This window comes from Miscanthus floridulus, chromosome 2, assembly GCF_019320115.1.
Source record: "Miscanthus floridulus cultivar M001 chromosome 2, ASM1932011v1, whole genome shotgun sequence".
Taxonomy (NCBI): Eukaryota; Viridiplantae; Streptophyta; class Magnoliopsida; order Poales; family Poaceae; genus Miscanthus; species Miscanthus floridulus.
In genome coordinates this window covers 103,533,636-103,555,092 of record NC_089581.1, presented here as the reverse complement: position 1 = coordinate 103,555,092, position 21,457 = coordinate 103,533,636, and the positions used below count along the sequence as shown (strand labels likewise).

The 21,457-nt window shown below is 45.8% G+C and overlaps 1 long non-coding RNA gene across 2 annotated transcripts; it reads left to right on the top strand.

Moving 5' to 3' along the window:
- Nucleotides 1-18,412: 18,412 nt before the first annotated feature.
- Nucleotides 18,413-20,372, top strand: LOC136539279 (uncharacterized). Of its 2 annotated transcripts, XR_010779629.1 has the most exons (3): nt 18,413-18,629; nt 18,746-18,972; nt 20,164-20,372. It is a non-coding gene; the product is annotated as an uncharacterized lncRNA (long non-coding RNA). The 2 variants fall into 2 exon arrangements; XR_010779628.1 differs by lacking the exon at nt 20,164-20,372 and having other exon boundaries at nt 18,746-19,192.
- The last annotated feature ends 1,085 nt before the right edge of the window (nt 20,373-21,457 follow it).

The window sequence follows — 21,457 nt, the reverse complement described above, 5'->3', positions numbered from 1 at the left end:
ACTGAAGGAAGCTTGGCGACCCATCGTGCGCCAAACTTGTTCAACTAGTTGAAGATTCTAGGCTTAAGGCCTTGTAGGACCATGTCATTTGCACGCTTGACCTGCCTGTTCGTTCGGGGATGCACGATGGCAGACTAATCGACCCAGATGTGGTATTCATCGCACAATTGAATGAACTTCTTTCTGGTGAATTGCGTGTCGTTGTCTGTGATGATGGAGTTTGGGACTCCAAAGCGATGGATGATGTCGAGGAAGAACAGCATGGCCTGCTTAGATTTGATCATGGAGATCATTCGAGCTTCTATCCACTTGGTAAATTTGTCTTTGGTGACAAGCAAGTGGGTGTAGCCCCTAGGAGCTTTTTTGAGAGGTCTGACTAGATCGAGCCCCCAGACCACGAATGGCCATGTGATGGAGATCATCTAGAGCGCTTGGGCCGGTAGGTGAGTCTACCGAGCATAGTATTGACACCCTTCATAGGTGCGTATGATCTACTCAGCGTCAGCTACAGCGGTGGGCTAGTAGAAGCCCTATCAGAACGTGTTTTTGACCAGGGTTCTAGGCATGGCATGGTAACCACAGACCCCACCATGGATATTGTTTAGCAAATACTTCCCTTATTCGATGGGGATGCAACACTGTAGGATTCCAGTGTGGCTTTGCTTGTAGAGTTCGCCCTCCACAAGAACAAAGGACTTGGCATGATGTGTGAGCCATCAAGCCTCCTTCTTGTCCATCGGTAGTGCATCACAGAGGAGGTAGTTGAGGTAGAGCGTCCTTCAGTCGACCAGAGGGTCAGGCTCTGTCGCTAGGTCCTCTTCGAGCTCCATGACTTTGGGGCCAGATGGAGCCGATAGTCGGTCAGCCCCTAGGCCTAGATTGGTCATACCGTCACCGCCCTGTTCTGACTCCTCATAGCAAACTAAGGGCTTGTGTGGATTGCTGGCAAAGATGCCTGTTGGCACCGACTCTTAGGCAGACACTGCTTTTGCAAGTGCATTGGCCGCCTTGTTGAGACGCCTCGGGATGTGGTTGAGCTTGAGGCCATCGAACTTGTCCTCTAATCGGTGGACTTCTTGGCAGTATGCGGCCATCTTGACATCGTGGCAGTTTCACTCCTTCATGACCTGGTCGATGACCATCTAGGAATCTCCTCGAACGTCGAGGCATCGAATGCCCAGCTTGATGGCAATGCGTAGGCCATTGATGAGTGCCTCATATTCAGCCACATTGTTGGAGGAGGGGAAATGGAGATAGACCATGTACCTCATGTGTACCCCAAGGGGCGACACGTAGACCAACCCTACGCCGACGCCCTTCTTCATCAGCGATCCATTGAAGTACATCATCTAGTACTCTTGATCGATGACTGCTGGTGGCATTTGGACCTCAGTCCACTCTGTGATGAAATCAGCCAACACCTAGGACTTGATGGCTATCCGTGAGGCATACGCAATGCCCTGACCCATTAGCTCGAGTGCCCATTTTGTGGTTCTTCCTATGGCATCCTGGTTTTGGATGACCTCGCTGAGGGGGAACGATGTCACAACTGTCACTGGATGTGACTCAAAGTAGTGGCGTAGTTTCCTCTTGGTGACAAGGATGGTGTATAAAAGCTTCTGGATTTGGGGGTAGCGAGTCTTTGAGTCAGATAGGACCTTGCTAATGAAGTACATAGGGGGATTTACTTTGAGGGTGTGCCCCTCTTCTTCCTGCTCCACTACTAGGGCGGCGCTGACCACTTGTGTGGTGGTCACAATGTAGGAGGAACTAGGATCAAGGCCTTTGTCAGAAGCAATTTGACCATGTCAAGCGCTTCCTGGACCTCAGATGTCCATTTGAAGTGATCAGCCTTCTTCAGAAGTCGATAAAGGGGGAGACCATGTTCACCGAGGCATGAGATGAAGCGGCTGAGCGCGGTGAGGCACCTCGTAACCCACTATACCCCCTTTATGTTCTGAATCAGGCCCATCCTTTTGGTGGCTGAGATCTACTCCGGGTTGGCTTCGCTGCCTCGCTTGAAAACGATGAAACCAAGCAGCATGCCCCTCAGGACCCAAAAACACATTTCTTGAGATTGTGTTTGATGCCGTTCGCTTAGAGTTTTGCAAGGGTCTACTCAAGATTGGCTACGAGGTGGTCCACCCGTTTGGATTTGACAATGATGTCATCAACGTAGGCCTCAATGGTCCACCCGATGAGGTCCTCGAAGCACGTGAGCATACAATGCTGGTATGTAGCCCCAGTGTTCTTTGGACTGAATAGCATTGTGATGTAGCAGAACGATCCAAAGGGGGTGATGAAAGATGTCACGAGCTGGTCAGACTCTTTCATCGCAATTTGATGGTACCCGGAGTATGCATCAAGGAAGCAAAGGGTTTCACACCCCGAGGTAGAGTCAACTATCTGGTCTATGCACGACAAAGGAAATGGATCCTTTGGGCATGCTTTGTTGAGACCTATATAGTCAACACACATCCTCCATTTCCCACTCTTCTTTCTTACAAGAACAGGATTGGCTCACCACTCTGGGTGGTACACTTCCTTTATGAATCCGCCCACCAAAAGCTTTGCGATCTCCTCACTGATGGTCCTATGTTTCCCCTTGTTGAAGCGATGTAGGCATTGTTTCACCAACATGGAGCCTAGGCGGATCTTCAAGGCATGCTCGGTGACTTCCCTCGAAATGTCTGGCATGTTCGAGGGTTTCCACGTAAAGATGTCTTTGTTGGTGTGGCAGAAGCCGACGAACGCTCTTTCCTATTTGGAGGAAAGCATGGTACCAATGCACACCATTTTTCCCTCGGTGCTCCTAGGGTCTATGAGGATTTCCCTAGAGACTTCCGCTGGCTCAAAGGCCTCGGTTGACCTTTTGGGGTCAAATGCTTCTTCGATGACCTCCTTTCTGATGTCCACGAGCTCTCTAGAGGCTACAATCGCTGCGGCGTGATCGCAACACTTGACTTCACCCTCATAGGTGCTCTGAAAGGATGTGCCGACGATGATGACCCCGCCTGGGCCTAGCATTTTTAGCTTGAGGTAAGTGTAGTTGGGGACGGCCATGAACTTTGCGTAGCATGGTCGCCCCAGGATGGCATGGTAAGTTCCATGGAACCCCACCACTTTGAAAGTGAGAGTCTCCATCCTGTAGTTGGCTAGACCCCCAAAGGTGATGGGTAGATCGATCTGCCCAAGCGGCATGGCCTGCTTTCTAGGCACAATGCCATGAAAGGGTGCTCCGGTTGGCCGAATGTGCGCTCGGTCAATGCCCATAGCGTCGAGCGTCTCGGCGTACATGATGTTGATGCCGCTCCCTCCATCCATCAGTAGTTTGGTGAGCCTCTTCGTACCGACGATTAGGTCAACCATGAGTAGGTATCTCCCTGGCTGTGGGACGCTCTCTAGATGATCGGTCTGATCAAAGGTTATAGCGGACTCTAACCACCCAAGGAAGGCAGGCGTGGCTGGTTTGGTTGTATAGACCTCACGACTGGCGACACTTGGAGTTGTAACCCTCTGATCCTCTAAAGATCATGAGGCAGCCATTCGATGTTGGAAAGCCATCGTCCTTTCCCTCGGCGTCATCCGTGGTAGGGTTAGGGTCCTTCCCATGCTCTCCTTTGTTGGAGCCTCTGGACAAGAACCGCTTCATGAGGGCATAGTTCTTGTATAGATGCTTGATGGGGAAGGCATGGTTTGGGCATGGCCCCTCGAGTAGTTTTTCAAAGTGGTTCGGTGTGCCCTCCGCAGCCTTCCGACCACCCCTGCGGTCAACAGCGGCCACGAGAGAGCGATCGAAGATCGCTCTGACCGCTTCTTCACCCGAGGCATGGCTGGTGGCGATGTCAAGGAGTTCCTTAGTGGTTCACGAACCCTTGCATCCCAGCTTATAAACCAAAGATTCATAGGTGGTACTAGATAGGAAAGCCCCAATAATGTTGGCGTCGGCGATGTTAGATAGCTCATTGCACTATCGGGAGAAACGCCGAATGTACCCATGGAGGGTCTCACCGGCCTTCTGTCGATAGTTTTTGAGGTCCCATGGATTCCTAGGGTGCTTGTATGTGCCCTGGAAGTTCCCCATGAAGATTTCCTTTAGGTCCACTCTAAATTTTATTGGATGGCTAGTGTTCCAACCATGTTCATGTCGAGTTGGCTAAGAACAGTGGAAGGTTACGGATAATGAAATCGTCATTATCCACACCACCAGCTTGGTAGGCAAGCTGATAATCCTTGAGCCATAGTCCAGGGTTCGTCTCCCTAGAGTACTTTAGGATGTTGTTTGGTGGTCGGTACCTTGGCGGGAAGGCAGCATTGAGGATGTGTCGACTGAAGGCCTAAGGCCCTAGTAGGCTAGGGCTCGGGTTTTGGTCCTCGCTACTGTCGTAGCATCTGCCACGATCAGGGTGATAGCCGCAGCTAGCTCCCTCTCCTAGGTCATTGTGAGTACACCTATGAGCATCAAGGGTGTTGCGTGTGTCATGGTTGTGGCTGAGATGCTGATACACCGAGACCACAGTGCGCTGCTGACCGCTTTTTGGTGGCTGGTGGACCGACGTGTCCCTATTGGGATGCTCGGACAGCATGTGCTGGCTGGCGTCGAGCTCGCGTTGCCGAGACAATGAGCTCTCGGCCTGTTGTGCCATCGCATGCTTGAGCAGCGTGAGAATCTCATGGTGGGCCTGACGATCCTTGGGCATTGCGGGCTTTGGAAGGCCATGGAGTAAGGCTACCGCAGCGGCGGTGTTCTGGCTTGCCCGGGTGAAGCGAGGGAGGGCTTCATCGTCTGCGATGATCCTTCGGTTCACGTCGTAGGCCATGGCACATGTGCATCCACCATCTTCGTGGCGCTCTATCTCCTGATCGAGCTCCGCACATTCCTACTCGAGCTAGAGTCACGCTTCCTCGATCTCTCAGTGTCAGGCTTTCAGCTGCTCCATTAGCATGTGTGGCAGAGCCACTGTCTCCCTCTTGGCCTTGTCATCGAGGTCATTTGTTGGGGTGGCCTCCCCCTCGTGGACGCTCTCGACGTGACCCTCAGGGGTATCCATCATGAAGCATTCATGAGAGGGGTGATGGCTTCCCCTACTAGAGTTAGAGCCAGAGGGCGACTCTGGCTCCTCTGCTAGGAGGTCATGGAAAGATTCCATGACATGTTCAATTACAACCATGAATTTGTTGTTCATGGGAGGTGGAACCATGTGTTGTGCCACGAGGTGGCTAACGATCGCCACAACGTTGCGGAGAGCGAACGAAAGCACTATCGGGGTGTTTTAGAGAGAGGGGTTCCCCTCTAGCAAGCCGCGTCATGTCGTTGGTGTTAGAGAAGGTGAGGCGGTGTGGGTCCTCCCTGGATGGCTGGGGTCCTAGGGAGACATCAAGCTGGCACTCAAGCCTCTCGTAGTCGAGGCCGATGGAGGGGAGAGGTTGGATGGCGGCATGAGCCAATGCAAACTCTCCTCCCACCATGATGATGAAGTCCTGGTCATCAAAGCGCACGTGTGCGCCCGGGACCTAGCTGATACCATGGCTAGCCATTCGTGGCCTGATGTTAATGTCGGAACACGCAAAGGTCCCCTACCTGGCGCGCCAACTGTCAGTGTTTTGAGTAAACACCAATGAGTAAATTTATGTTATTGCGCGTCTAGCCTGGATGGTGTGCTAAAAAGATACAAGGTTTATACTAGTTTGGGTAGAATGTCCCTACGTCTAGTTTGTGGCTGCTGCTCATGTTATTTGCCCTAAAAAGTTCGTAGTAGGGGTTACAAACAGGCAAGAGAGGGAAAGATCCCAAGTCTCTGATGGAAAGGTCAAATGGGTGCTGAGAGCTTGGTTGCTGCTCAGCTATGTGTGATGTGATGCGTGGTGTGTTCAATCGATCCCTCCCCTTAGTGGGGTGCCCTACCTTCCCTTTTATAGACCAAGGGGAAGTAGGGATTACAGATGGGAGAGAGAAGAAAAACCAGAGGCCAAGGAGGTCCTTCAAAGATGTCGGGTCTTCCTTTTTCTCGGAGCGAGTCCCGCTGACACGGTAGATGGTGCCAGGGATAGCTCCATGCTGGGTGCATGTTCGCTGATCCTAATAGGGCCGTGCCAGGCGTCTGTCCGCTTATGATGACATGTTCTGGCTTTGTCAGCAAGTGGTCACATCCCATCCCGCCCAGCAGGCGGAACGACGGGCTAGGGTGTTGATCCGTGACCCCATGGGGAGTAGACGACACAGTGATCGTTCGTCCATTACTATAGATGATGCGAGTTTCCTCTTGGACCATAGTGGTTGTCGTATGCTTCCGTCAGGATCCGCGCCTGAGGGCAAATGGCGGCGCCCACAACACTGTAAGACAAATGTTGGCGCCTACAATACTATTTGGGCTCTAACATGCCTAGAAGGGATTAATGCGCCCGTCTTGTCATATCCTGATGGTACTTTCCCACAAGCGTGCAGGATATGGTCCTCGGTATTGCAGTTGACTTGAGTGCCCTACCTTATCTATGCGCGTAGTTATGAAGGAGCAGCGCGCAGACATCGGGGGAGGTGGAGCCAGCCCCTAGACATCGGGCGAGGCGGAGCCAGCCCTCAGACGTTGGGTGAGGCGAAGCCAGCCCTCGGACGTCGGGCGAGGCAGAGCCAACCCTCGGACGTCGGGCGAGGCAGAAATAGCCCTCAAACGTCGAGCGAGGTGGAGCCAGCCCTCAAACGTCGGGCGAGACGGAGCCAGTCCTCAGACGTTGGGTGAGGCGGAAACAACCGTCAGACATCGAGCGAGGCGGAGCTAGCCCTCAGACGTCGGGCGAGGCGGAGCCAGCCCTTAGACATCGGGCGAGGCAGAAACAGCCCTCAGACATCGGGCGAAGCAGAGCCAGCCCTTGAGGGTCGGACGAGGCAGAGCCAGCCCTCAGGAGCCAGCCAACCCTCAGGGGCCGAACGAGGCGGAGCCCATGACCTTAGTGGCTGGATGAGGCGATGCCCAGCGAGAGGTGCAATCGTGCTCCTGATGCTAGGACGAATCAATGTTGATAGGTATTAACTCCTCCTCTTCGGGCACCATAGTATTGGTTCCCGACACATGCAATTGCGAAACATTTTATTCAAACAATTGTAGAACCAGAATAGATGGTTTTGTGCTTATTACTGGTTCTTCCTCCTGAATTTAGACCCATTGTTTATAGATATGGGGGTGGGACACAACGACCTTAGGCTTCTTTTATTCAAAATACCTCTCATTCCATTAGTATCTTTGCAACTAACTCACTGTATACTAAGGGTATGTTTGGTTTAAGGGCGAAGTTCTATGGGATATGGCGATCCATAGATACTGGGATAGGTATATCTAATTTTTCTATTTAGTTGGATGGACAAAAGTGGATGGGATGAGAATAGTTGACTAATCATATCTATTATTTAAAAATAATAACAATTGATTAGACACTAATAAATATGTAATACTAATTTTATCACGATAATCACTAATTAAAAATAAAATGTGTTAATTGGCACCACTCATATCCTAATTATTAGCACACAAAGCATGCACTAATCAATATATTAGCACTTATCAAAACTAATCCTACCATCATTATTACTAAGTAGTAATATGACATACTAATACTTCTTAATTTATTTACTACAGTAAAGACACAGATTAGAAGATATGGACGAGCTAGTCCAATAGACTTTTATGGACGAGCTTAGCCAGCATCTATAGAGAATATCCTCATGTGGTGGATATCCCTATTCCAAGTCATCCGCGAATCAAACGTTGCTCACCCATGTACAGTCATCTCGCATCCTTTGTGTATACACCTAACCAAACACACCTTTAAGTGGTTCGTTCTGTCCTGTTCCTGTATATGATGGTGAATGCCTTGCCACGCTGCTAGCTCATCAGCCCATAAATGAGGGAAAGCAACCGTCAAACAGATCACATCCCTTCTCCCAGCTGCCGGCCGACTGCTGCTTTGTGTTGTTGATTGCAAGAGCTAGTACGTCCGGTTCGCGTGCCCTTAGATCTGATTCATTTCTTTTTTTATCTAGAATAGTGTTTTTCTCTCACAAATTCCTCCAGATTCATGTGTGGTATGCCATACTTTCCTTGTTTTAATTTTTTCTCTCGCTCAACTCCCTCCTCCATCAACTGCATCTGATACAATACTTATAGATGCCGTGCCACCCAACGTAAGGCTGCCGGCTTTGCATGAGCGTGATTAATTGGTACAAATAGAGTAATTAATTATCTTTTTTTCTAGGCAATTTTGATTTGCATACACTGGCCCCGTTCGCTTCGCTGAAAAAACAAACCGAAACACTGTTTCTGACTGATTTGTTGTGAGAGAAAAATACTGTTCCGGTTGAAAAAACAAGCTGAAAAATACGGATTATTAGAGAAGGAAACAGGGCCACTATGGGTCTATAAACCCGCCTACAAGCCGACAAGGAACTGAAATTCTGTCCGGACCAGGCCCAGCTACTCACTCTCGCTGCATTCGTCATGGGCCGCAACCGCCACTCGTGCCAACAACTTCGCTACTCAACACGAAAGCCCAAAACCAATACCTGGAGGAGCAACAGTCGCAGCTAGAAATGGGTCCACTTTACCTTCTAAAAATGGGTCGGCCAAGTTCTCTCTTATTATAACAGCACAAAACCAGAAAGGAAAAATCTGCTTTTCCTCCCTCAATTTTTATGAAAGTCTGTTTATCCTCTCTAAACTTTAAAATCGGGTAAACCACTTCCCTGAACTTTTAAAATTGCTCGTTTTACCTCCCTGACCGTTTATAAGCGGTTTTCAAAGGCGGTTTTATCTTTATCTTTTTTATTTATTTTAGTAAAATCTTTAAAAAAATCATAGTAAATCATAAAAAAAAACCATAAAATGAAAAATCTAAGTTTGTTGGACTTCACATGAGTAGATCTATACAGTGAAAATCTAAGTTCCTGGAAGGCTTCAACAGCTCCATGATGCAGTACACGCTCGGCCTGATGTAGCTGTCATCCAAGAACGACTTCTTCCAAGTATGGGCGGTGCTTAGGGTCACCCTGCGATATGGGCCTGTTCGCTTGTCACATGAGCCGTAATATTTCAGCGAACGAACAGTGTTTTTTTTCTCGTAACAAATCAGTGAACAGTTCATCGCTGGTCTCTCAGCGATTTGAGCACTGTTCATCATTGGCCCCACTCCCAAAGTCTATCGCCGCGAGCCACGTGTCGGCGTTGTTAGATACTTTGGACCATCCGTGGTGTAGGTCAGTGGGGTTTCTCGTAGAAATGGTGTTACAGAGAAGGACAGAGAGGGAGAGTTAGGGTAAGGCACTAACCATCGGTAGGCATTGAGGAGGCGGATCCAGTCATCACAGGTTCGCCGGTGAAGATCTGCGCTAGGCAGCGGCGGTCGGAGAAGAAGGGCACCGCAGTGGAGACCGGGGTGAAGAGCGTGGTCGCACAGTGCTGTGGCGGTGGCGGTGCTTCCCGTCACTGGCTGCGCCCCTTTGTTAGATCGGAGTAGGGTTTTTCGATGGGGCGTATGGCTCAGGGCAACCTCGTGTTGAGAGCCACCAGCACCCACCTCTATTTAATGCGCAGTGTGATGGGGGCCCGCTAGCCATAAATGGATTGGGCGCCCCCGATCAGGGCGCGAGGTCAAGGCCCAAGTGGCCGTTAGGCCACTGTGGTTGGGAGATCAAACCAACAATCTCCCCCTTGATCTCAACTCATACTTTAACTTTAAACTTTGACTTTAATCCCTTTCACTTTTATTTGTTCCATCACAGATTAGTGCATAGAGCATGCTTCATCGTCACGGTCAATCGCCGATAGATTTAACAGCTACAATACACGTCTCTGTTCTAAAACAGATTCTTTAACTTTGGGCCCTTTATTGTCCAGATATCATAGGCTTTCCCTTAAACCCATGTCGACTGTGTGTTCTCTAAACACACCGGGTGGTAAGCCTTTTGTACGCGGATCCGCAAGCACTTGCTTGTTACTTATATGTTCAATACTTTTAGTATGATTCTGGACTTTCTCCTTCACAACGTATAACTTCAACGTCAATGTGTTTGGCAGCACACTTGACCCATTGTTATAGGAGCGAACTACTTAAATGGTTATTGCTGTTGAATACCATTATCAATTCCGGGTGTAATTTCTTTTAACCATTTCGCCTGTTGAAAGCTCTAGTTTGGTTTTGGTGAATTGATAAAACCCTACGTGCTAACCTAGTTCATCAAGTGATCATGATATAGGTAGCACACTCCAAGTTGCGAAGCAAACAAAGATCATAGCATGATGAAGATGATGCCATGGTGATGATCGAGTGCTTGGACTTAGAAAGAAGAAAGAGAAAAACAAAAAGCTCAAGGCAAAGGTATAAACCATAGGAGCTATTTTGTTTTAGTGATCAAGACACTTAGAGAGTGTGATCACATTTAAGTTTGATAGCCGTACTATTAAGAGGGGTGAAACTCGTATCGGAATGCGGTTATCAAAGTGCCACTAGATGCTTTAACTCATTGCATATGCATTTAGGGTCTAGTGAAATGCTAACACCCTTGAAAATATTTGTGAAAATATGCTAACACATGTGCACAAGGTGATACACTTGGTGGTTGGTACATTTGAGCAAGGGTGAAGAAGTTAGAGGTGAAATGGAGTTGGTCGCAATGATGCTGGCGTCGGTCAACTGACCGGATGCTGGGTCGCTCTACGACCGGACGCTGAAGGGTTGCGTCCGGTCGTGTTGTCGGTCAGCACAGTGATTAGGGTTAAGCAGCGGATGCTGGGCTATGTCCGGTCAAGCTTGACCGTAGGCGTCCGGTCGGCAAAAACATGTTTTGGACCCTTACTGTAAACGACCGGACGCTGAGGGTCCAGCGTCCAGTCAACTCTATCGAAGCGTCCGGTCAACATGTCGACCGTTGAGATCAAATGTTCCCTGTTGAACACAAGAGACATGTGGCCGCCATTGGGTGACCAGACGCTGAGGAGCAGCGTCCGATCAGTAGGACCGGAGCGTCCAGTCACCCTGATCAGTACCCAGTGAAGGGGTACAATGGCTCTATTTCATGGGAGCTTTTATTTAAGCCCCATGGCCCGCTGTAGCTCACAACTTTTGGCTATTTGCATTGACATAGCAACCTTGTGAGCTTAGCCAAAGCCCTCCCACTCATCTCCATCATTGATTCGTCATCATAGTGAGATTGGGAGTGATCCAAGTGCATTGCTTGAGTGTTTGCATCTAGAGACACTTGGTGTTTGTGTTTTGCTGTGGATTTTGCTTGTTACTCTTGGTGGTTGCCGCCACCTAGATGGCTTGGAGCAGCAAGGATCGTTGAGCGGAGGGTAGTGATTGTTTCTGGCTCCGATTGTGATGATTGTGAGGGGTTCTTGACCTTTCCCCGGCGGAGCACCAAAATGTACTCTAGTGGATTGCTCGTGGCTTGTGTGATCCTCATCTTGTGTTAGTTGTGTGGCACCCTATTGAGGGTTTGACGTGTGAAGCCAATTAGCGTATGAACCTCCAAGTGAGTGAATCGCCACAACGAGGAGTAGCTTGCTGGAAAGCAAGTGAACCTCGGTAAAAAATCATTGTGTTCATCATTGATTCTGAGATGATTGGTCTTCATTGTTATTCATCTTTGTGATTGATTGGTTTCTTCATCTATACGGCGGTATAACCTTCTTGATCACTTTCTTTACTTTACCGCAAACTAGTTGACAAGCTCTTTAGTATAGCTAGTTGTGAGAGCTTGCTTGCTTGGTTGGTGTGGCTCTTTAGTTAGCCTTTGAGAGCACACTAACATAGGGTAGTGTCATAGCTATTGTGTGAATAGACACTATCTAAACTAGAATTATGGTAGGTGGCTTGCATTTTGAGTAGGCTAGCGCAACACTTACTTCATCTCATAATTGTCTAACCATTTTGTTAAGTGTTGTTGTAGAAATTTTATTAGGCTATTCACCCCTCCTCTAGCCATTAGGACCTTTCAAGTGGTATCGGAGCCGAGGTCACCGTTATTTGAGACTTAACAACCTTCGGTGTTAAAATGGCTCAAATCAACAACACCAAGAAGCCACCCTAATTTGATGGCACAAATTATCCTTATTGGAAGTCAAAGATGACCACACACATCAAGTCAATCAATAGAAAGGTATGGAAGATGGTAGAAACTAAAATTGAGATTGGTGATCCAGAGAATCCCACCGCCGCCGAAGAAGTGCTTCTCCAAAACAATAACATTGCTCTAAGTGCTATTCATGATGTAATTGATGAGAAAACATTTGAGCAAATCAAGAATATTGAGATGGCTCATGAGGCATGGAAGAAGTTGGAAGAATCATTTGAGGACACTCAAGCCGTGAAGGGTGCAAAGGCTTATATTCTCAAAGAGAAGTTTGCAAGCTTCAAGATGAAGGAGGATGAGAGTGTGCTGGAGATGTTTCATAGGCTTTAAGTGCTTATCAATAATCTCAAAGCACTTGGAGAAGAGGTGAAGGACAAGGACTTCTCCCACAAGTTCTTGAGATGCTTACCTTCAAGATTTGGCACATTGGTCACAATTCTAGTGAGGAGTGGTTTGGACACCATGACACAAAACCAAGTGTTGGGAGACATCATGACCAATGATACATATAGAGATGAAGATGAGAAGGAAGAAAAGAAGGAGAAGAAACATGAGAAGAAGGATGAGAAGAAGAAGAGTGTGGCATTCAAGGCCACATCATCCAAAGGCAAAGCTAAGCAAGAAACATCAAGTGAAGAAGATGAATCATGGGATGATGATGATGATGAGAAGATGGCTCTATTTGTCAAGAGATTTGGCAAGTTCATGGTGAAGAAGGACTACCATGCAAGAAGAAAGAAATCTTCATTCAAGAACAAAGAAGAGTCAAGAAGGTGCTTCAAGTGTGGAAGCAAAGATCATCTTGTTGCTCAATGCCCATATAATAGCGACAATGATGATGACAACAAGAAGAACAAGAAGAAGGACAATTTTATTAGGCTATTCACCCCCCTCTAGTCATTAGGACCTTTCACCTATCCTTAAGCCTCATAACAAGCTATACTATGGGTATGCATCTTTGATGACACCACAACTGTTTCTTTGGAGCTTTTCCACAATAAAACTCTAACTGTGAGTATTAGCTACTATGTGGGTTTCACTAAACATCTTGCCAAAATTTAACATTTGTACCCACAACTATTTGAGAGTACTTATTCTTTCTTACTCACTATGAGGCCTATAAATCTTTGCACAATTGCAAAACATTCTCAACTCCATTTCAGTGATCTATATCTGGACTGGACTTCTGCCAAAATATCCTGGATACATGAACTATGTCAGGGTAAGTTCTTACTTATAAGCACTCATTAAGCTTCCAACAGCTGAAGCATATAGGATGTCCTTTCGATCTCACATTGGTTCTTGGAACACTGAAAGTTCCCAAAACTATTTCCCTTTACTATAGGAACAGGCGTAGGATTACTCACATATATATACTTTATTTCTTTAGAATCTTCTCTAAGTATACACTTGAGATAGTTCTAATACCCCTTTTTCTTTTGTCTCGGTAAGTTCCAATTTCTGGAACGAATGACGCTTTACCAAGATCATTCTCATTGAAACTTGAGGACAAGAATTGTTTCTTCTCCAACAGTAGATTAACACCACTACTAGTGAGTAAGGTGCTACCCACATGCAGGATTAGGAAAATAAATTTCCCATGTTTGAACTTTGCATAAATACAATTGTCCTCTACATTCTCTTTAAACCCAAACTTTCTTATTGTACTGTCAAACTTCAAGTACCAATGTCTTGAAGCTTGCTTTAATCCATAAATGGATTTTTTAGGCAACATCCCTTATATTCTTTTCCTTCCACGACAAAACCTTTTGAGTTATGCCATGTAAACTTTTCCATACAAATCCCCATTGAGGAATGTGTCTTTACATCCTTATGATGTTACTGTAAATCGTAATGTGCCACTAACACCATTATGATTCTAAAAGAATCCTTACATGCTCATTATAATCTATTCATTCTTTTTGTGTAAATCATTTCGCCACAAGTGGTGCTTTATAGCTTTCAATATTCCCTTTGGATATCTTTCTATATTCCCTTTGGAGTCACCTTTGTCTTGTAGACCCATTACAGCCTACTATTTTGGCTCCATTAGGAATTTCTTCTAAGTCCCAAACATCGATGGTATTTATCGATTTTATTTCATCTTCCTTTGCTTCTTGCCATTTAGTCGAGTGAACGCCTCTCATGGCTTCTTCAAATAAGGTGGAATCACTCTCTATTTGAATTTCTTTCTTAACTTTTACTTCTTAGTCACCAGAAATATCTGATTTCCTTATTCTTTGAGACCTATTAGGGCCTCGTGGCACTTTTTTGATATGGGGCTTTTGTTGCTCTTCATTGCCAAAAGATAATTGTTCTATAGCCTCCTGTATCACAAGATCCTTGTTTACTTATTCATCTTCTTTAAGAGCTAACATCTGGTGTTGTATATGTCATACAACATCAACATGTATTAAGCAAGCAATTTGTTGATCTAAAAACACTGTAGTTGATATGTAATCTCACTTCTATTCAAGCCTTAGGTATCTGCATACCATGCTCCCCCAGATTACTCTATCTTCTGTAAAGATGGTCTATCTTCAAATTTCTTATTTTGGGTTTAATCTGCTAAAACTCATATGGCGCGTTTAGCACTGCCTTGATAACTCTGAACTCGTCCAGTATGAATACTAGCCGACTATGCTATCTTCCTATTGGAACTATAAAAGGTCTAGGAATGTAGCTATTTCTTTACTTTAGGGGTATCGTTATTATGACCGTCTTACTCCCTCAACGATCACAGTCATCTTTTATAGATCACTTTTACCTTCAATGCATAGTATGCATTGCATTATCTGAAGTATGGGGAAGTATCTTTCTTAATTGTCTTACATTTCTCCCCCTCAAAATGTGGTATGAACTTTTCTACCACAATTTTGAAACATTCAAAACTCTTGTGAATGAGGAAATTTTGATTACTTACTTCATCCACATGATTACATCATGCAAACAAAATTCGTATGGGAGTACATTTTCCTCATTACACTTCAAAACTCAACATAGTCTATTATTATCAATACTTCTGCAAGTCACGCTTACATATCATTCTTATCTTTTGGTTCACATGCAACTTTCTTTTATTCTTAAACTCATTGAGTACTTAATGACCATGACACAATCAGAGTGTATGGTCAATACTAGGATAGCATAAGAGCTACCCCAAACTTCTCTCCATGTGCTGGATACACTTAGAGCACATGAGTCATCACATCCTTCTCCCACCATGCGGGATAAGTACTATGCTAACTTTACCCTGCCATGTGGGTATTTTCTCAAACTTTTACCGTCATGCGAGATAATTCCCTTAAACGGACATAAATGCCAGGATTGGCTTGTGTTCTATCATCAAATTCAGAAATAAATCCGAATATTCTTTTAACACATATGTTTAATCCAATGTTGGTCGAATTAAACATGTATATGACTTTTACAACTCTCATAAGTGAAACTGAAAATAAATTCTTCTTCACAGAGAGTACATAAAAGACATTTCTTAATAAAGATTCTCATTAATCTATCTCTTTTCTTGGATCAATATCCTAGAATTCTTTTCTTTTAAAGCCATTCTTTAAAGAGAACACAGTCCCTAAAACAATGGCATTCTTTCATACATAACTTGCCCTTAGGCATTTCATCATCTGAGTCACAAGTACCCAGCTCATTTCTCTTAATGCCTTCAAGAATGAAATCATGGAGGTCTTTTGTCTAAAAAAATATTCAACAATAATGCTCATTAAACTTTGAAATCTTTATGTTCTATTCTATATCACCGTTGGGCAGAAATAAAATAAAACATCATTCTTCTATATTAATTCCACATCACTGTTGGGCAGAAATTGAATTAATGTATAGAACCTCAATAATCTTGAAAACATAGAACTGCTCATCAGAATTAAATTCTCCCGTTGGTTCGAATTTAATTAGAAGACAATCAACTTCATTGCAGCGGAAACGTGAAAATACATTTCTCTAGTTTAAGAGCATTCCTTGATCTTTATCTTTTCTCTAAAAAATTGGTCACTTTGATGCAAAATTTATCAGAGATTTAAACTTTAAACATAGAACTTATAGAATTATAATATTGTTATCATCAACGTTGGTCAGAAAATAACAATACCATAATTTAACTTTAACTATCAACCAACTATTCCTCCAATTAAAATTTTTCCTGTTGGTTCCAATTTTAACTGGAGGATTAACTTTTCATCATTTACTGAATAACTATAACTACTCTTCAAATTAAATTCTCCCGTTGGTTCGAATTTAATGAGAAGATAATAAACTTTAACTTTGCAGCGGAAAAAAAGAACTTATTTTCTTGAATTTTACCCACAGGGAAAATTACTTTTCTAATTTCTTTTGAGCCAATTTCCATTTTTCAATCTTCTGGAAAAAAGAAAATACAAAAAATCGGCTCACGGGCTTATTCTGACTGTTTCGGCCCAAAAACTAGCAAAAGCCGGCTCGGCCCCCCACTCCGCGCGCACGCAGGCCGCACCCAGGCCGCAACGTGGGCCTAGGCCGGCAAAGTTCCGCGCGCCAGCACGCCCGCCTAGGCCGCGACGTGGCCTGATCAGCCTCGGCCGTCCGCGCCGATCCGACGGCCATCCGCGCGCATCGCGTGAACAAAACGGCGACCGCAGCGGCTAGCTTCAAACCCTAGTTCATTCGTCTCTGTGCTCTCTCTCTCTCATCGCCGCTGTCTCTTCTCTCCTTAGTGCAGCGCAGCCGCAACCGAGCGAAGCGAGCGGGCGAAGCAGTGGAGAGGGCAGCCATGGCGTTGTCGCTGGCCCCCTTGTCGGCGTGCGCGCTCCCCAGCGGGTGAGCACGCCGCCGTCGAGCGGCCTGGCCGTGGTGCTTCTTTGGCCGAGCCCGTGCAGACAGCTCCCCTAGTTCGGTCTTCTTCTCCCGCGCCGGCGAAGGGTATCCTCGGGGCACGGCGAGGTAGACCACCCCTTCCCCTTCTTCCCATTAGATTTGGTTCTCTTTTGTGATCGGATTGAACCAATTTCATATGTGGATCGAAGTTAGGGTTAGGGTTAGGTAAAACCCTAGTCTGTGTGCTCAGATCCAAAAGGATCTAATCCGTTCTTTTCTTTTCTGTTCTTTTGATTCTCTTCCCGCGTGTCAGCAAGACGGCGACGGGTGCTCCATCCCGCGTGAGGCGGTAGTGACGGTAGCGGGGAAGCCCTGGTAAGACTTCCCCGGACCGTCCAATTTCTTTAGGGTTAGGGTTCTTTAGGGTAATCCGAATCGAATTCGAATCCCCTTTTTTCTTTTTCTTTCTATCACCCGATTAGGGTTTAGGGTTCGATGAACCCTCTGTATTTCTTTTCTTTCGATCCAAACCGGATCTAACTCATCTCCTTCTACATTGCTACCCCTAACACAATCCACATACTAGATCGACTGCTCTGATACCATTGTTAGATACTTTGGACCATCCGTGGTGTAGATCAGTGGGGTTTCATTGGGTTTCTCGTAGAAATGGTGTGTACAGAGAAGGGCAGAGAGGGAGAGGGAGAGTTAGGGTTAGGCACTGACCATCGGTAGGCATTGAGGAGGCAGATTCGGCCATCACAGGTTCGCCGGTGAAGATCTGCGCTAGGCAGCGGCGGTCGGAGAAGAAGGGCACCGCAGTGGAGACCGTGGTCGCGCAGTGCCGTGGCGGCGGCGGTGCTTCCCGTCACTTGCTGCGCCCCTCTGTTAGATCAGAGTAGGGTTTTCCGATGTGACGTACGGCTCAGGGCAACCTCGTGCTGAGAGCCGCCGGCAACCACCTCTATTTAATACGCAGTGTGACAGGGGCCCGCCAACCATAGATGGACTGGGCGCCCCCGATTCGGGCATGAGGTCAGGCCCAAGTGGCCGTTGGGCCACTGTGGTTGGGAGATCAAACCAACAGGCGTATCCTATGATGCAGCCCGCACCACCGCACTCACACCGTCAAAAATAAAATAATAAAACAAAATAAAAACACAGCATCTCGATGCCTCCGCTCCCTCCTCTTCGTCTCCCCCGGCCCCCGTGAAAATGAAAAAAAACCCGTACAAATCCTACCTCGGCCCTGCCGCCTTCTCCTCCGCCTCCTCTTCCTCTCCACCGATCGCAGCGCGTGCTGGTGCCGCACCAAGGCACCTCACCGGCGTAGCCTCCGCTTTGGCCTCCCTCTCCACCGGCCACAGCGTGCGCAGATGCCGCCACCAGCAGAGTTTTGTCGCCTCTTCCTCTTGCCCGGCGGCGGCGCATGCGCGGATGCACGATGCCTTGCCGTGCCGGTGGCTGCGCCGGCGGATCCATGACGGACGGGATGTTATGGCGAAGGGGGTTGGGGAGCCGGCCGACCCGGCCAGCGAGAAGCGGCCATTAGAGCCTTGCTCATCCTCAGCTCCGCCGGCAAGCATGGGCCCCCCCAGGTCACCTCGTCGGACCTCGGGGCCATCCTCCACTACTTCGCCGAACCTTGCCGCCATCCTCGAATACCTCGCCACCGTCCTCACAGTGAGAGGTCTGTGTCCCCTCTTTCTCCATCTCGATTCATGTCCGATCTCCACCTTCTTCTCGACCTCGACATGAGTTTAGATATATCAGTCTGATATGTCTGGTCGTTTGTTTTTGATGTAGGTGCCTTCGCCGTCAAAGCAGCCAAGAGATTCTTCCTTCTAATAATTTCACCGATCATGAAAGGAGTCAATATTTTTTTTCCAAATTGTAGACAGATTGCTAACATTTACCTACTCTGGTGGCAAAGCTCTAGCTCAAGCAAGATCGGTGGAAACACCTGCAAGTGAACCTGGCCATGACAGCGGAAACAACACTCCAAAAGATGCACCAAAAGCAGAACCTTACAGGTCCACACTTTTTTGGCTACTTTCTGTATCAACTAATAACGATTTTTAGTTCATTAGTGATAGAGCTTTCCACCTGCTGGCAGATTACTGCATTTGGGTCAATACAACTGTGGTTTGTTTAAATGGTACCGAACCCATTTGTTGTTAGCTAATAACAACAGGTAGTTTGTCCATCAATTATAGGTTTCATGTTCGCTAAATAAATTAGTTCTGTTTCATACTCTGCTACTTATTCTCAACATGTGAGTTGCCCATTTTAAGGCCTACCTTCCCAAACATCTAAATTTATTCTCTTGAAACATGTAAGTTCACGTTCCTGAAATTACAAGCACTTTGACGTCTGAAATAGATTACGTGTTCTTTTTTCTAACGATGCTACCATATGGCTCTCATAAAAAGAGAGACTTTTTTAGTGCATGCTGAATGCTTCTTGAGATTAATACAAGACCAACTTTTGTAGATTCTGTGCGAAGTTAGGATTAACACTTCAGGTAGCCTCACAAGAATTTTTCTGTCGTTGCAAGGGTTGGTCCATTGATGCTTGCACTGGATGCTCATTTTTTCCCTTCTTATGTCTATGCTCAAAATTGGCAGTCATCAGTGTCGTAGTTATTTTTCCTTTTAGTTATATTGTTTTCCTTTTCTTTGTTTTGTTGCCTGGCCTTTGGGATGTCATGTTACCTTTAAGATAGTTGCTTTCTCAAGTTGATAACAGAGGGGACCAATGAAGGAACAATAACTAGATCACAGAACTGGACATTTCTAATTTTAACTACTACTTAGTTGTTGCTATAGTGGTTTTATGTTACTAGCCTATCCTGTTATTTCACCCTCTGGTCAAGCAAACAAAATGGCAAAAACCTCTTGGATATTTTAGTTCAATGCTTCTTTGTTCGGTTTGCGCCTCCATGATTTGCTTATGTTGCTTCTTTGGTTCCATGTTAGCAGGCTTTCCTGTTATTTCGCCTTCTCATTAACCAAAAAAAAAAGGAACTGGACATATATGTTATTTAATTCAGTGCTTCTTTGCTCTGTATCCAGCTCCATGATGTGCTTTAGTTTAGAAATAGGCAACTGCAACCTTAGTATTGGATTTGATACTTTTCTCCTTTTTGTTCAAAATATTAGAACTAATTTTCCGTATGTCGCCTTTCAAGTACATAATTGTTGATGGCTTTATGCTTTATGCAGGCCTGCGACGTAATTTTTTTGGCGGTTACAAGGTACCATGGGCTTAGGTATGTGGCCTCCATCAAAATAGCAGTGTCGACGTGTAACTAATGTATTGATGTTCTTCTTCCTTCGTTATAGTAGTTTCCTATCCGCTTATATCCTGTCTTATTTATGCACAACAATCAATCTAATGTGACTATTTTATTCTCAGTTACCCAACAGTCAAGTATCACCATGCGCTAGATTATAGGTAGTGGTTTCAAAGAATTCTCACTTAAAATAGTTTTCCGAGCATGTCTTCCTACTCTTTGCATGTGACAGTTTGCATGGAAGTATAGTTTATTGGACCTCACTTTAAACTAATAGCAGACTGTTAGTAGCACCGGTAGCATTTTGACCTTTTATGATTTGTGGCTATTGAGTACGTTTTTGAAGTAATACCAGTTGGCATTACTCAACCCATGCATATCAATTGATACTAATTGACCTTTTACGACAAATTTGTTCAGTACCATTTCAGTAAACTGCATGGATTGATTAACATATTAGTTTCCAAGCAAGTGTAGTCAATATACTTTCGCCTATTTAGGTTCATATAAATAAATATACAGTGTACTATAGGCTGGTCAAACCGATTACACATTGATTACAGGTTAATCTTAATTACTGATTGATCGTGCCATTCTCCTTGATGTGCAGGTTCTATTTGTTTCTCAACATGTGGATCTATATCGTAAATTTGTGATCAAGTTTGAACCGCTGATGTTTAACAGTAACACCAACCATCATCAGCTCCAAATTTTGAAAGGCTGAAAAGGATGGATAGGAAGCTGTCTGTTATGATCGTGTTTTTTCATTAGCTCGCATGCTATTATACTCACCTTTGCTACATGCAAGAATCCAATTGCTACTTTTTTTGTCGATATAGCAGGTCATAGAATCTAAAAGGCTTTGTGTTTGCTTAATAAGACACGAAGATTTTTCTACAGCCTCTATGTTCCCTCATTTGAGCGTGCTAAACCAGAAATATATATGTATGACATACACGACAGCTTACCGACACCGCATTGTGCATCGTGAATAGGGCAGTCAAAACACGCCATCACCCAGGCCATGCCCGTGTGGACAGCCAAAACCGAAACATCGCACAAAGGCTTTACAGACACCAGATTCTCACTACCAACAAATGCCCAGCTGAAGCAGGCGCAGCGGAGCGCGCCCCCTGTGCTAGTATGGTAGATCCAAGAAGCTAACCCTGTCCGACATGCATGATGTCCTCCCTCTGGACAGCTAATCTCCTCCGGAGCAAGAC